Below are 14,022 nucleotides of genomic sequence, written 5' to 3' on the forward strand. Positions count from 1 at the left end.
CTTCATATACTTTAATATCACCACCATATCCAAACACATTCAAAGTATTCTTTTATGTCAGTGAGGGGAAAAACCCTGATGTCACATAAGCTGATATTAACCAGTAAACATAAGGTTGACTCTAACAAAAAGCAACCAACTCCTTCCCAAAAGCTTGTTATTCATGTTTGTTCTCCCTCCATCCATACCTCCTTCCTTTCCTCCCTCCTTTCTTCTCTTCCTTTTTTTCTTCTTTCCTTCCTTTAAGAAAAAAAATTAAAACCAAACAAAATGTTGATTTATTCCTTAGTCAAACTTAGTGTTTTCCCACAACATCTTTGAGGGATGGGTCACACATTTCAAACATTCATTAGCCTTGCTTAGTAATATAGATGACTTGTATGGTTTTGAACAAATTACTCACCATTTTGTCATTGGTAAAATAGGGTCAATGATGCTATCTACCTCACTGAGTTCATGTGAAAATCAAATGAGTGTGCTAGAGACGGCTAATGTTCACCATTATTTGTATTGCCCTGTTCTACTCCTCTGGCTCAACACACAGGTTGACTGCATTTCTAAGCCTCAGTTGCAGTAGATTTGGCCACATGATTAAGTTCTTGCTTTTGAAATAGAGAAGAATTGTTATGTACCACTTCTAGGCATTACCTATAAAAACCTCTTATGTGTTATCCTCACCCTCTGTAGCACCCACTGGCTAAATGGTGATAATTACTAGGACTTAAGAGAAGGTAGAGGCACCAAATGGAAGTGGCTTGAGTACCTTACATAATTATGTGAAGAGCCCCACCCACTGGCCCTCATGGGATTGTAATGTTAGCGCAAAGTAAATATTTATTGTGATAAGCTACTGAGATGTTTGGGTTGGTTTTTATAGCACCTGGCCTACTCTGACTAATGCAATGAGATAATTCATGTAACATACTTATTAACGAACATGGCATACACAAAATATGCTCAATTTAAGTTATTATAAACTTTATTGTGGTGATGCTGCTGGGGTTTATATACAAATTCTACAAGAGCGTAGATGAAACAAAGTACTTGAGTTATTCTATACCACTGAAGAGAGATTTAAACAAGGTCAATATATTGAGTATTCAACTGGAAATTCTTCAGTTTCTTTTGCTAACATACATACTAGCCCTTCACCATGAGAATATTTTTTTCATGGTAAAGATTGGGTAAAACTAAAACTTCTATTTATTCATCCTGTCTGTCTACCTAAGTTCAGCAATTTTAAAGGAGATGCCCATAAACAGAGAAGATATATTGGCTCACAGAAATCAATAGCCTTCCATATACTGATGTATATCTTGAAACTATCTGACACCACCAGCTATACACCCGGATTCCCCCTAAGTACTCTTGGCCACTTTGCTAATATCCTTATTGCATTTTGTTTTGACTAAGGATCCAATTTCTTAGGCCTCCGACTTTGGCTCTCTGCAGGTTACATTATCCTTTTCCTCCTTGCCTTAGAGGTTTTCACAAACACACGCATGGTCTTTTATATAACAGCAGATTGACCTATCATCCCCAAACACCCTTCTGCATGCTGGTCCAGATGTCCCTTCCCTCCATATAAATTATCTGATGTTAATATTGTCCCAGTTTCATCAGCAGGTCTTCAAACCATGCAATAAAATGCTTTATGTTCATGTCTATGTTTCCACCTTCTCTTTGGCCATCTGAAATTTAGTTTCCAGTGTCACATTCTTTAAACCTCCCAAAAGATAAGTCCAAAGACTTTGTAGTTTTCACCTTTCTTTACAAACCCTTTCTGAAGAAGCTGTATCTGATGACTACTTTCTTAGCAAAGTATATCCAGTCCACAAATACCTTCTTTGTCTTTGTATTTCTTCTATTACTAACATACTCTGACCCTCATTTGGCTTCATTCTAAAGAAAATTTGGGTACATTGCCCATTTTTAAACAAAATCTCTAACTCTAAGGACAAAATCATTTGGCAAATGGATGCATTTACTAGAAACGATAGCTTCTTACAGCTGAATAAAATTTACATTTCATGGAGAATTTTTTAATGTATCTCATATCTCAGTAATCCTATAGCTAGTCAGGGAAGAAATTATTATTCTAAGTTTATATATAAGCAATTTAGGCTCAGAAATATTGTGTTTTTTCTAAAGTCATTATGGCTGGTAATGGCAAAACCAGTAGAATTCGATACAAGTCTTTAGATGTTCAGTTTAATATTCTCTTTACCATACTAAAAAAGAGAGAAACATGCTTATATTTTAAAAATAATACACACCTGTTCTAAATTCACTTGTTTAATTTAATCACCATTGCTTTTTTTAAAATATTACTTAACAGCTCAAAACAGAAATAAACAATGAAATCAAGGAGTAAGTTGCTAATAAATCAGTGTTATCAATGGCAAGGTTCATTATCTTGATTAATGATATAAGAACAGTTAGCAAATTTGACATAATTACTTAAAATTAATTATGTTAGACAACATCAAGTATTAACATGAAAATTTGTCTCCTTAGGCGATAGTATTTTTGTATCTTGACAATTACAGAACAATAAAATGAGAACTTATATATTATAATATAATTATGTGTAATCAAAGTATATTTTGACTATACTTAATTGAAATTATTTTAAAAGCTAATATTAAACTCAAATTTTAAGTCAGCTTGACTTTAAATTCACTCATTTATTGTCATTCATCTATTCATTGAATAAATATATATATCAAGCACCTACTATGTACTAGTCACTGTTCAGGGTAAGTTTTTGGCCCCATGCATATTAGAGATGGTGGGGGAGACACAAAATAAACAAGTATTTAAAACAGAATGTATGTTAGATGGCAGTGGGTACTGAGGAGATAAGCAAAGCAAGGTCAGGTACTAGGGAGTGCTGGAGGTGATAAGGGTTGGATGATAAAAGACATTTTAGTAGAGAACTGAAATAAGTAAACTTTCAAATAGCAAAACACATAAATAAATAATTTTACGAATTTATTACATTTTGATGAACCTACTCCTAGAACATGTGCAAAATTATTAGGTAAAGGAACAATTATCTTGTTCTACTAATAATAAATCTTTGACTGCTTTGCTTAACACTAAGGATTTCTTTCCATAGGTACTGTTTCCATATTTCATGGGATCACACTTTCAGGTATTATTGTTTTTTTGTTTTTTTTGCGATGGCAGCTTTACTGATGCACTAGTCTAAATATACATATATAGAGAACCCTCATATTTATATTACGGAGCTCCTATAACTTAGTGAATAAAGAGAACATTGCTTTGATAAGGTATCAGGCATCCCACCAGGTTAAAAGCCCAAATCTCAATCTGCAACCCATTTGCAACCCAGGTACTTAAAGTCCCACCTGATATAAAGGGTTAAATCCTCACCATCTCTGGTCTTACAGGTTTACATAATGGACTTCAATACTCATGGAGGCAATTCAGGCTTGTAACCAGGGATTTTTCAGGTGGAAGACATCTGTCTGTTCCCCCTTGGAGAAGTTGAGAGATAATGAGAATAAATTAGGACAAACAGTGTTCAATTACTAATGGAACAAGTACAGGGAATATGATTTATCAGGTGCACTCCACCTGACTTATAAGAAGTTCGCTTTCTTGTGCCTCTAAACATTATGAATCATTCCTCTTCCAATGGTTGTATATAGGTGGCTACTTTGCTGGGTGTTGCTGAAAAAAAGCAACATGCAAATGAATTTGAAACTGAGCTAAAATGGCCCAACATGATAGTTTCACATGGCATTTGCAATATTTGAGGCATTTTGGGCACATAGAAAATCCATGGAGCAAGATTTTTTGATCATTGTTGTGAATTTGCAGTTTAACTGATTTTATGTATGTATGTATATATGTATGTATATATGTGTGTACCTCTCTATTTGTTTGATACCTTAATGATTATTCCTTGCATCCCATGGGTCATAGATCTGATATGATTCGATCATTAAGACATAAAAATACTGTGTTGACCCTACTTCTCATTGTTTCTGCATGGCCTTTAGTACTTTTTTTAAGTTAAAAACTAAAACCTGAAAGTTTCAGTTTAAAAACTCCCTCAGAGGAGACAGAGCTATTAGATGAGTTCTACATATCTGTCTTTGTCAAACAGAACTTCAAGGCCTATTGATCAATCTCATTGACTGATTGAATGTAGTGCTTTTCTCTATAACCTAGAGACCTTTGGGATTAGGAAAGCAAGGGTTGTTCTAACAAAAATTACATAATGTGTGTGGTTCATGAGCCACTTGCCAAGAGGTGGTCTTCTAATGACCTCACCTCTTAGCATTAAACTCCCTTTATCCTTTACAAAAAAAAATGTCTCTCTCCTTTTTCTCACTGTCTTATCTTTTTGCCTTCAGCTGTGTACATTGATTTTCTCTAGGTCTTCTTACCCTTGCCATTATTGTAACTACACTTAGGAGACACAGTAATGTGGAAACAGCATCTGATTTGGTGTCTTACAGATCTTAGTTATGGTAGTGATGATGATGATGCTAATAATTACAAAACAAATACCCTTTTTGAGCATTAAGTGTTTGGAAATGTGCTGAATTATACACATTATCACATCAAATATCCACAGAACTCTTATTATTATAGGTCATATTATCCTTATTTTATAGGTAAAGAAACCAAAGAATGGAAAAATTAAGTAGCTATTCTAAGGTTATACTGCTAGAAATCAGGAGTCAGAATTCAACCTCAGTTCTCTATGCCTCCAGAATCCTAATTCTTACCCACAATGCTTAATTAAAATTACATAAACTCTCTGAGCTTTGGGTTAATAAACTGTAAAAAAAAGGTAATGATATATAACTACTAACATCATTAATAGGAACAAATCTCCAAAAGCTCTTTCCCTTTCTCTACCATTTCCCCTTTTCACACTTTTTAGGAACCCAGGGTATGATTCAATTCTCCAGGTATCACTGAGAACTTATTTCTATGAAACTCAACTGAAGCTCTAAGATACTTCTTGAATGGATTTTCCCAGAATTCTTTAGAACACTCATCCATTCCACATCACCCCAGCCTCCAGAATTGCAATTAAAACTCTCTGGTGCATTGCTCCAACATCAAGTCTATCTTTAACGTTTCCACATGCCACAGAAGTATAATGCCATGGAAAGAAATTAGCAGCATTTTAAGCATCCCTTTAAATCTTTGCCTCCACCCCTCTCACTTACCCCAGAATCTGTGTTTGTCTTTATTCCTGAAAGTACACTAGTTTTTGTTCATGAGATCACTGTTGAACTTATGCAGAAATGGTATCATTGTTCAGGTTGAGACAAGGGTTGTGGCCAGTATCCATGACTAGAGGTCTAGGAAGTACTACTACAGCTAAAGGGATGATGACTTTTCCTCCAGAAAAATTAAAAATAAATAAAATTGAAAATCACGTTTTTCTAAAACACAGAGGAATTGGTACTTGAGCACTGAAAAGATTCACTGATAACTTAGAATTTGCCAAAATCCAAGATCCCTTTCTGAAATATCTATTTGATCTTAGGGATTAAGAAAGTTTAAAAAAATATGCTCTTCAGATGCCAATTTCCCCCTTAGGTTGTAAATATTAAAATCTGCTTTAGTAGGTGTCAGTCAGTACTTTGTTTTTCTTTGTCAAGAAAGAGGAAATCCTAAGAAAATATCCAGACAATATACTACAATCCTAAGACACTATACATCATTTGGACCTACAAATTAATATTTTGTTCATATTAATATTGTCTTAAAGGTAAAATTACAAGATCTCATCCCATGATCCCAGACTGTTCTATAATACACAGCATCTGTAGCAGCCTAGCTCACCTAAAGAAGACAAACCATGTGTCTGAGAACCAAATACACCATAAACGTTGTTTAAAATCTGGGTCAAGTGAAGGAGTAGAGATTCACATCTTGGCTTTGTTAGGTTTAGAAATGCCTGCCTATTCTGAATCTGGGTCAAAATTCTATTCCCTGTTTATTCTGGCTTCATTTAAATTCTGACCAACTTGCTTGTATGTGTGGACTCCACTCTTGCCTGTGCCCTCTTGCTGTGCTTGATCCTCTGGATATAGTTTCCAAATATATGCATACTATCTCGGTTTCTACTTGTTTCCAAGCCTGTCTGGACTTCTCACATCACCATCCAGGTCCTTGAAATTCTCAGTTGTGACACAGGTCCTCTGATATGTCTTGACACCCTGACCCCAAGATTGCTCACCAAGATCATACATCATTCATTCTGTCCTTCCACACAGTGATGCATACAACATGGCACTAACTTTTAAACCTGAACACTCCAAGGGCAGAAAATGTGTCTCTGTAATTATTTTACATAACACACATGCAGTTAAATATTTTTTGATTATGATAACTGGATGTGCTCAAAAGTTCTCACAATGAAGCAAATTAGGGGTCTTCACAGTGAAATTTATGAAGGCCTAGAAGGTTAATACTACCTCAGAGTGGTGGATGAAAATGCTTTTTCACCACTAGCAGAAATGAATCATGCTCAACTAACAGGGAAATCTCTTTAAGAAGAGGTAGAGGAAGACAGTGGGTGGGAGAAAAAGTGGAAAAGGCCCTGAACAGCAAAAGCCACACAAAGAGAGACTTGTAGAGTTCAAACAAGAATCTTACTAATGGCTACTGCCTTCAAATTCCTTTAACAAGATTCACTTCATAAGATGATTTCATTCTAGCTGTGCTATGTATGTGGAAGACAGTGGTAAGAAAAGGAAATTCTAAGATCATGTATATCACTAGACAGAAAGATAAAACTGTAACATGGGACTGTATAAGATAATAAAACCTCGTGTTAAACATGAACATGGGTGATAATGCATATATAAAACTCTTTTTACAAAATATAAATGCAAATATGCTAAAGAGAAGGAAAAAGAATAATAGCTATCTATGCTAGGTGAGGCATAGAGAGATTCAGAGTAATGAGTTTTGTTTGTTTGCTTTTTGTTTATTATTATTACTGGAATACTGACAGTGCTCTGGGAGTGACTGGGGTGAAGAATGTACAAACAGGTGATTACACTTAATACCATTGAATGTACTCTTTGGATGGATTTATGCTTTATTAATATGTATCAGTTAAATTTTAAATAATGCTTAAGAAAAGAAAAACTAAATAAATTAGAGAGATGGAATTGAAATACCTATGTATTGCAGGAGAAGCTTAGAGAGATTGAGAGGTGAATATTAAGGGATTCAGTTATTTGGGTTTTTTTGTTTTTATTATTATTATTAATAAGACTGGAATAATGAAAATACCCTAATAGTGACTGAATTGATGAATGTATAACTATGTGATTATAACAAATACCATTGATTGTATACTTTGAAGTGATTGTATGCTTTATCAATATGTATAAATAAAACTGATTAAAATTTTTAAAAGTGGACTTGGTTGAATATAGACTTACCATGTGATCCAGTAATACCATTACTAGGTATATACCCAGAAGAACTGAGAGCAGAGACATGAACAGACATCTGTACACTGATGTTCATAGCGGCATTATTCACAATTGCCAAAAGCTGGAAACAACACAGGTGTCCATCAACTGATGAATAGATAAACAAATTGTGGTGTATACACACAATGAAATATTATACAGCAGTAAGAAGGAATGACATCATGAAGCATATGACAACATGGATGAACCTGGAAGACATTATGTTGAGTGAAGAAAGCCAGACACAAAAGGAAAAATACTGTATGATTATGCTATTTTGAATTACATATACTTTGTAAACCCATGGAGTTATTAGAATATAGGTCACCAGAAAATAAAAGAAGGTTAGAGAATAGAAAGCTGAGGGATAACCTGTGTAGAACTGGTAAAAAGTTGTTTGTAAATCTTTGGAAATGAATAGAAATGGTTAGAGCATATCATGGTTGTAACTAACAGTGCTATCATAAGGGTATGACAATGGTAGAAAAGGAAAGTTTAAGGTCATGTATATTACTCGAAAGGAAAGTAAAAGCTGTTAACATGGGACGGTATAAGATAGTAAAACCTCATGTAACACGAACATGGTTGATTTTGCATATACAAGACTTTTTACAAAATACAAATACAAACATACTAGAAAGAAGGAAAAAGAATAGTAGCTCCGTATGGCAGGCAAGGCATAGAGAAATTGAGAGGTGATGAGTTTTGTTTGTTTCTTGTTTATTACTATTATTAGAATACTGAAAGTGCTCTGGGAGTGACTGTGGTGATAAATGCAAAATATGTGATTGCTACAAATACCATTGATTGTACTTTTTGGGGGGATTTATGCTTTATTAACATGTATCAGTAAAATTGAAAAAAATGTAAGGGGATTCCAATACACCACACCCTAACCCCACATACACTTTTACCCTTTAATAGCCTCTTTCATTAGTGTGTTACATTTTTTAAAATGGATTTGGGTAGGTTTTCTATCACAAATGTTTGAAAAAGTTTTTTTTTTTTTAATCACTAAAATTTTTTGGGTTTTCTCCTTCACGCCACTTTTTTTCAAAGCTGAAGTTATATATTGCCCAGATTAAAAAGGAGATTATTCTACATGTGTAATCTGCTGTGTTTTTAGTTCCCTGAGGATGCAATCAGTTATAACAGATTTATAAAACACCTTCTGCATTGGTATTTCAAATGTTTTGCAACAATGATTGAATGGAATTAGATAAGAAGTTCAAAAATTAAGGTTGTCATTATAATGGTAATTGGTTATTTGTATGATTTTAGATTAACTGGACCACTATTAATTGATGCCTATCAAGCCCTGGGGCTAATTATCTTTTTTCTCCCTTCTGAATATGCATCACTTTTATCAACACCAAAAATTACATAAAGCCTGTGTCTCTGTAAGCTTGGCATTGTATCAACGGTAGTTCTACAACTGAAGTTACAGGACAGATACCAAAGGAATTTCTAGAATGAAGTTATTAACATAGCAATAGATGTAAATATTATTCTATATTAGTCAGCCAAAGGGGTGCTGATGCAAAACACAAGACATTGGTTGGTTTTTATAAAGGGTATTTCTTTGGGGTAGGAGCTTATAGATACAAGGTCATAAGCATAAGTTACTTCCCTCACCAAATTTTATTTTCATGTGTTTGATCAAGATGGCTGCCGACATCTGCCAGAGTTCAGGCTTCCTGGGTTCCTCTCTGCCAGGGTCTTGCTTCTTCCTGGGCTCAGGGTTCCTCTCTTCTTGGGCTTGCTTCTCTTTGCTTGGTGAGCTTATATCCCTGGGCTCCAGCTTAAGTCTTTGGCATCAAGCTCCAACATCAAAAACCCCCATGGGGCTAAGTAAATAGACATGATTTCTGCTTTTACAATATTTTAAAAGTTTGAGATACTAGAATCTGTAGGATTTGCTTTTGGGGGATTTGTTTCTATTTTTGTGATCATTCTTTTGACCATAAGGATGGGGAAACATACTGCTAAAAATTCTAAGTTAGTAGTTTTTTTATAATGACATCATCTATTCAATTGGTGAGTCTAAACTCTGGATGTTAGGGAATATTTTCTGGCCCTGATGGAACAAGAAAGGTTTCTGAAGGAAGCAATTGAGTTAAATATTGAACAGGGAAATGAAATATTGCCAAAGACCTATAAGTTAACAAACCATCCCTGGTAATGTTATTATTAATATTTCTTTAACGCATATTGTTTGCTCTTTAATATTTTGGTATATGATTTTTACATGCACCTTCTCCCTTAATCCTTAAACTAGCTCTATGAGTTTGGTAGTATTATTTGATCTATTTCATATAAGAGGAACCTAAAATTCACAGAAATTAATTAAGTCCCTTGCTCCAGGTCACATAGGCAGGGTTCAAACCTAGAACTACACAACTCTAAAACCAAACTTACAAATAAGTTCAAAATGAGGAGGGAACAAACTAATTGAACCTATAAATATATATAAATAATAATTTGCATTTATTTCATGGTCTTATTTGAAATAGACCAGGGTTCCCAAAGGATAAAAATAGGCAATATGACAATATAATATAGGGAAGAAATGTGGGCTTTGGAAGCAGACAGACTTGAGTTCAAAATATAGCACTTGAACTAGCTAGCTATCACATTGAGGGCTATTTATTTAGCTTGGCCAAAACTCACATCACTCACTGATAGAATAGAGGGATAAGGATGCCTACCTTGTCAGAACATCAAGGGAATCAAATGGGATAATAAATGTAAAAAAGTGCCTACCTGTTCCTGGCACCCAGTATGCACCCAATAGGTATCAAAGAGGTATGGATTACTATTGTATATGGAGCAATAGTGGTCTGCAATGACCTTTTGGGTGGTATCTGGACTGGTTCAATATGAAGGTCACACAAAATTGTGGATTTTAAAAGTTTCATTTTGATCATTTCATTTTAAAAAGCAATTAAAAAGATTTTAAAATGAGGCTCACTCCCCCCAGCGTAGGACTTGACTTCCAGGAATGAGCCTCCCTGGCACCAAGGGATTACTACCAAGTACTAACTGGTGTTGCAAGTGGAAAAATACCTTGAATAAAAGGGGGAAAGGGTAAAGAGAAATGAGTTTATATGGCTAAGAGACTTCAAAGTGACTTGGGAGGTCATCAGAGATAATGCTTATACAGGTCTAAGCAGGATCTCATATACAGCCAAAGTAGAACACCACTCCAAATAGTGGGGCTCCTGAGGGCTCTGGAGACACCCAGAGACACAAAGAGTTGGACTCAGATGTGATTTCTTTACACATGCCTCTTCTTTCTCTTTTATTTGAACTTATAGTTGATGCCGGAGTTGATAGGTATACGTCCAAGAGACTTGAATCTCTAGGCTGCCCATGTACCAGCTGGGCCTTTAGCCTCAGTGGAGTTGCAACATCTACTCTCCTGTTCATTGGATTCATCCAGAACAACTACCTAGGAGGTGAGAATGGATAACCACACCACGAAACCAAGAGAGTCTACAAATGCAAGCAAGAGACTCCCATCCATAAGACATATGGGATTGAAGCCCCCTCTCAATTAGAGGTGGAGTGGGCATCACCATCCTAGAATCCTCAGGATTGGGGAATAAAATATGAACTATTCTACTATCAACTTTTTGTGACTCTAACAATGGAAGAAATTATATCATTGATGGGGAGACAGTGGCCAATGAAGGTGCTGAAATCAGGAAAAGGGATAAAGAGGTATAATATGGGGCATTTTCAGGACTTGGAATTGTCCTGAATGACATAGCAATGACAGATACAGGCCATTATATATCCTGCCATAACTTACAAAATTGAGTGGAAGAGAGTATAAAGTACAATGTAAACTATAATCCATGTTTAGTGGCAATGTTCCAAAATGTGTTCATCAATTGCAATGAATGTTCAACACCAATGAAAGAAGTTGTTAACATGGCTAAAGTGGGAGATGTGGGGAGTGGGGGATATGAGAATCCCTCATATTTTTTATGTAGCATTTTATGTAATCTAAGTATCTTTTAAAAATAAATAAAAACTATATTTAAAAAAATCAGATCCAGTGAATAATAGCTATCTACCCAAGAATCAGCACAAGACTTTTTTTTTTAATGTTCAGTACTAGGAGTGGAAGAAGTGTAATAAATGGTGTCTTTTGCCTCCACGTATTCTCTGGCCTAGCGTACAAAAAGTGCTCGAGAGAGACATATTGCATGAGCCAAAAGAACACTTTATTTTCTTCCTTAAATTTTAAGGCATTTTTTAGGCTCAATGAAACCTGATAGTCATCAAATGAAAAAGAAAAGGTCTTTCCTTCAAATATCATGTCAACTAGCCCGCTGGCTCCAGGCACACTTGCATGAGAACCATGCTGAACAGATGGCCATTGATTCCCCAGACTTCTTTAGCAATTTGTGCAAATGCTTGGCAACTTTGTCAGGGCTTGCTTCCTCATTATATAGTCCTCTAGAAGAGTTCCTCCACACCTTCCACAGATTATTTGAGGCCACATTTATTTTTATAAAGGGATTTTCTAAGGGAAGGTTATTAAGGTGTGTTTAATTAAAGCTTATACATTTCACTGTCACAAAACCACATAACTCATGATTAATAACTTGAAGAAATTTCTTCATACTGAAGGCCTGTCCTTGCCAATTTTAAATCATGCATACTATCCTATTTTTATCTTTCTCTGTGTAAAGTGTGGAAATTTAATCAATTTTTTTAAATCATCCTCCCCCAAACAGGTCTTTTCATAACCTCATGCATTAAGATGGAAAGAACAATGTGCCTAAACTTAGCTTAATAAACACCTTCAGGACATATGCATTAAAAATCTGTAATTAATTGCTGCCCCTGGTAGAAAGAAATGGCACTACTGGCATAACTCAGGGAAAAGGCATGAACTCAAACAAATTATTTATTTTTGCTGTAACAGAAATGGACTTTCAGTACATCAGGATGAATTTTTCCCAAGGGCAGATATTTGTAAGCTACATTCTTAGGACTAGAGACCCAAGGTAAAATGCATTTACTAGAACCTGGCTAGCTTCAGCAAATGAAATCTCCAATCTTCACTCTATACGACTAGCCTCCTTTTCCCACTATCCTGTACTTGCATTGTTTTGTGGGCTACAATTTCACTTGTTTAAAATTATTAAGAGGTGCAGAGGTGCCCAAAGATGTACTTACCAAATCCAATGGATGTGTCATGATGATGGGAACGAGTGTTGTTGGGGGGGGGAGAAGGGGGGGTGGGGGGGTGGGGTTGAATGGGACCTCACATATATATTTTTAATGTAATATTATTACAAAGTCAATAAAAAAAATTATTAAGTGTGGGGCATGCAGCAGTATGACTCATAGGCATAATGTTGAAAGAGTACAAGCTGTATGATTCGATTTACATAACATAAAAGTGAATTAAACTAGTATATGTTTTAGAGAATAGGACAGTGGTTAACCCTGAAGGGATAGTGGCTGGAAAGAGAGATGAGGGGGACTTCCAGGGAGTTGGAAATATTCAGTACCTTGATCTTCTCTTTGTGAAAAACCATTGGCCTGCATGCTTATGATAAAAACATTTTTCTATACGTACACTAATCTTTTATAATTATTCTTTTTTTATTTATTCCCCCCGCCCCTCCCCCCCCCCCCCCCCCCCCGCCTTGCAGCTGGCTTGTTCTCTGCTCTCTATGTCGATTTGCTGCACACTCTTCTGTGTGGTTTTTTTTGTTTTATTTTTTTACTTGTGTCCCTTTTTGTTGTGTCACCTTGCTGAGTTGGTGCTTGTGGGCTGGGCGGCACTCTGTGGCACTTGTAGGTCTGTGGTGCTTGCAGGCTCCTGGCTCTCTGCAGCATGTGGGCAAGCCTGCCTTCACAAGGAGGCCCTGGAACATGAACCCCAGGCCTCCCATATAGTAGATGGGAGCCCAAATGATTGAACCACTTCTCATAGCCACTTCTCAACTTTTATAATTATTCTTTTTTAAAAGCACTGTGGGGCTTTTCCTTGGATGATCCAAATACAAACCAAACAAAAGGGAAACAGTCAGTGTGGCCAATTGGTTGGTTAAACATTTTCAACAGTGAAACAATGGGTTATGTGGTTCCTTTTTTGTCATTGATGATAGTGTTCTACTGCTTTATTCATTCACCCATACATCCAAAATTTATTGAACACCTTTCATGTGCTAGCCGTAGTATAAAACACTGGATATCAACAGTGACTGGCACCATCAGTTTACAGTATGATGAGGTATCGTTGATTAAATAAAATTTTCCTATTTTGATAAGTAATATGTAGAAAATAAAACAGTATAAAGAGAAAATGGTTGGGATGAGGAGGTCTGTTTTACATAGGATGGCTGGAGGCCTCCCTGAAGTGAGAATCCATCATCCATGAAGTTTAGGGGTATCATCATATATGAAGACACTGAGGTAGAAAACTCAAGAACCAGAGAGTGGCTAGCCCTCCCTAAGATAGCATTAAACCTTCTGATATTGTGGTGTCTAAAAGCAAAGCATTTCTTAAATG

General features: G+C 35.8%; 1 protein-coding gene across 1 annotated transcript in view; it reads right to left on the minus strand.

Annotated features, from left to right (window-relative positions):
- The window catches only part of TENM1 (teneurin transmembrane protein 1), a 1,381,582-nt gene that overhangs the window by 1,226,862 nt on the left and 140,698 nt on the right, over positions 1-14,022 (minus strand). The window contains exon 2 of the mRNA XM_058291548.2: positions 3,375-3,503. The gene's annotated coding sequence lies outside the window, so the exon portion shown is untranslated. The remainder of the gene's footprint in view (positions 1-3,374; positions 3,504-14,022) is intronic.

This window comes from Dasypus novemcinctus, chromosome X (genome assembly GCF_030445035.2).
Source record: "Dasypus novemcinctus isolate mDasNov1 chromosome X, mDasNov1.1.hap2, whole genome shotgun sequence".
Classification (NCBI taxonomy): domain Eukaryota; kingdom Metazoa; phylum Chordata; class Mammalia; order Cingulata; family Dasypodidae; genus Dasypus; species Dasypus novemcinctus.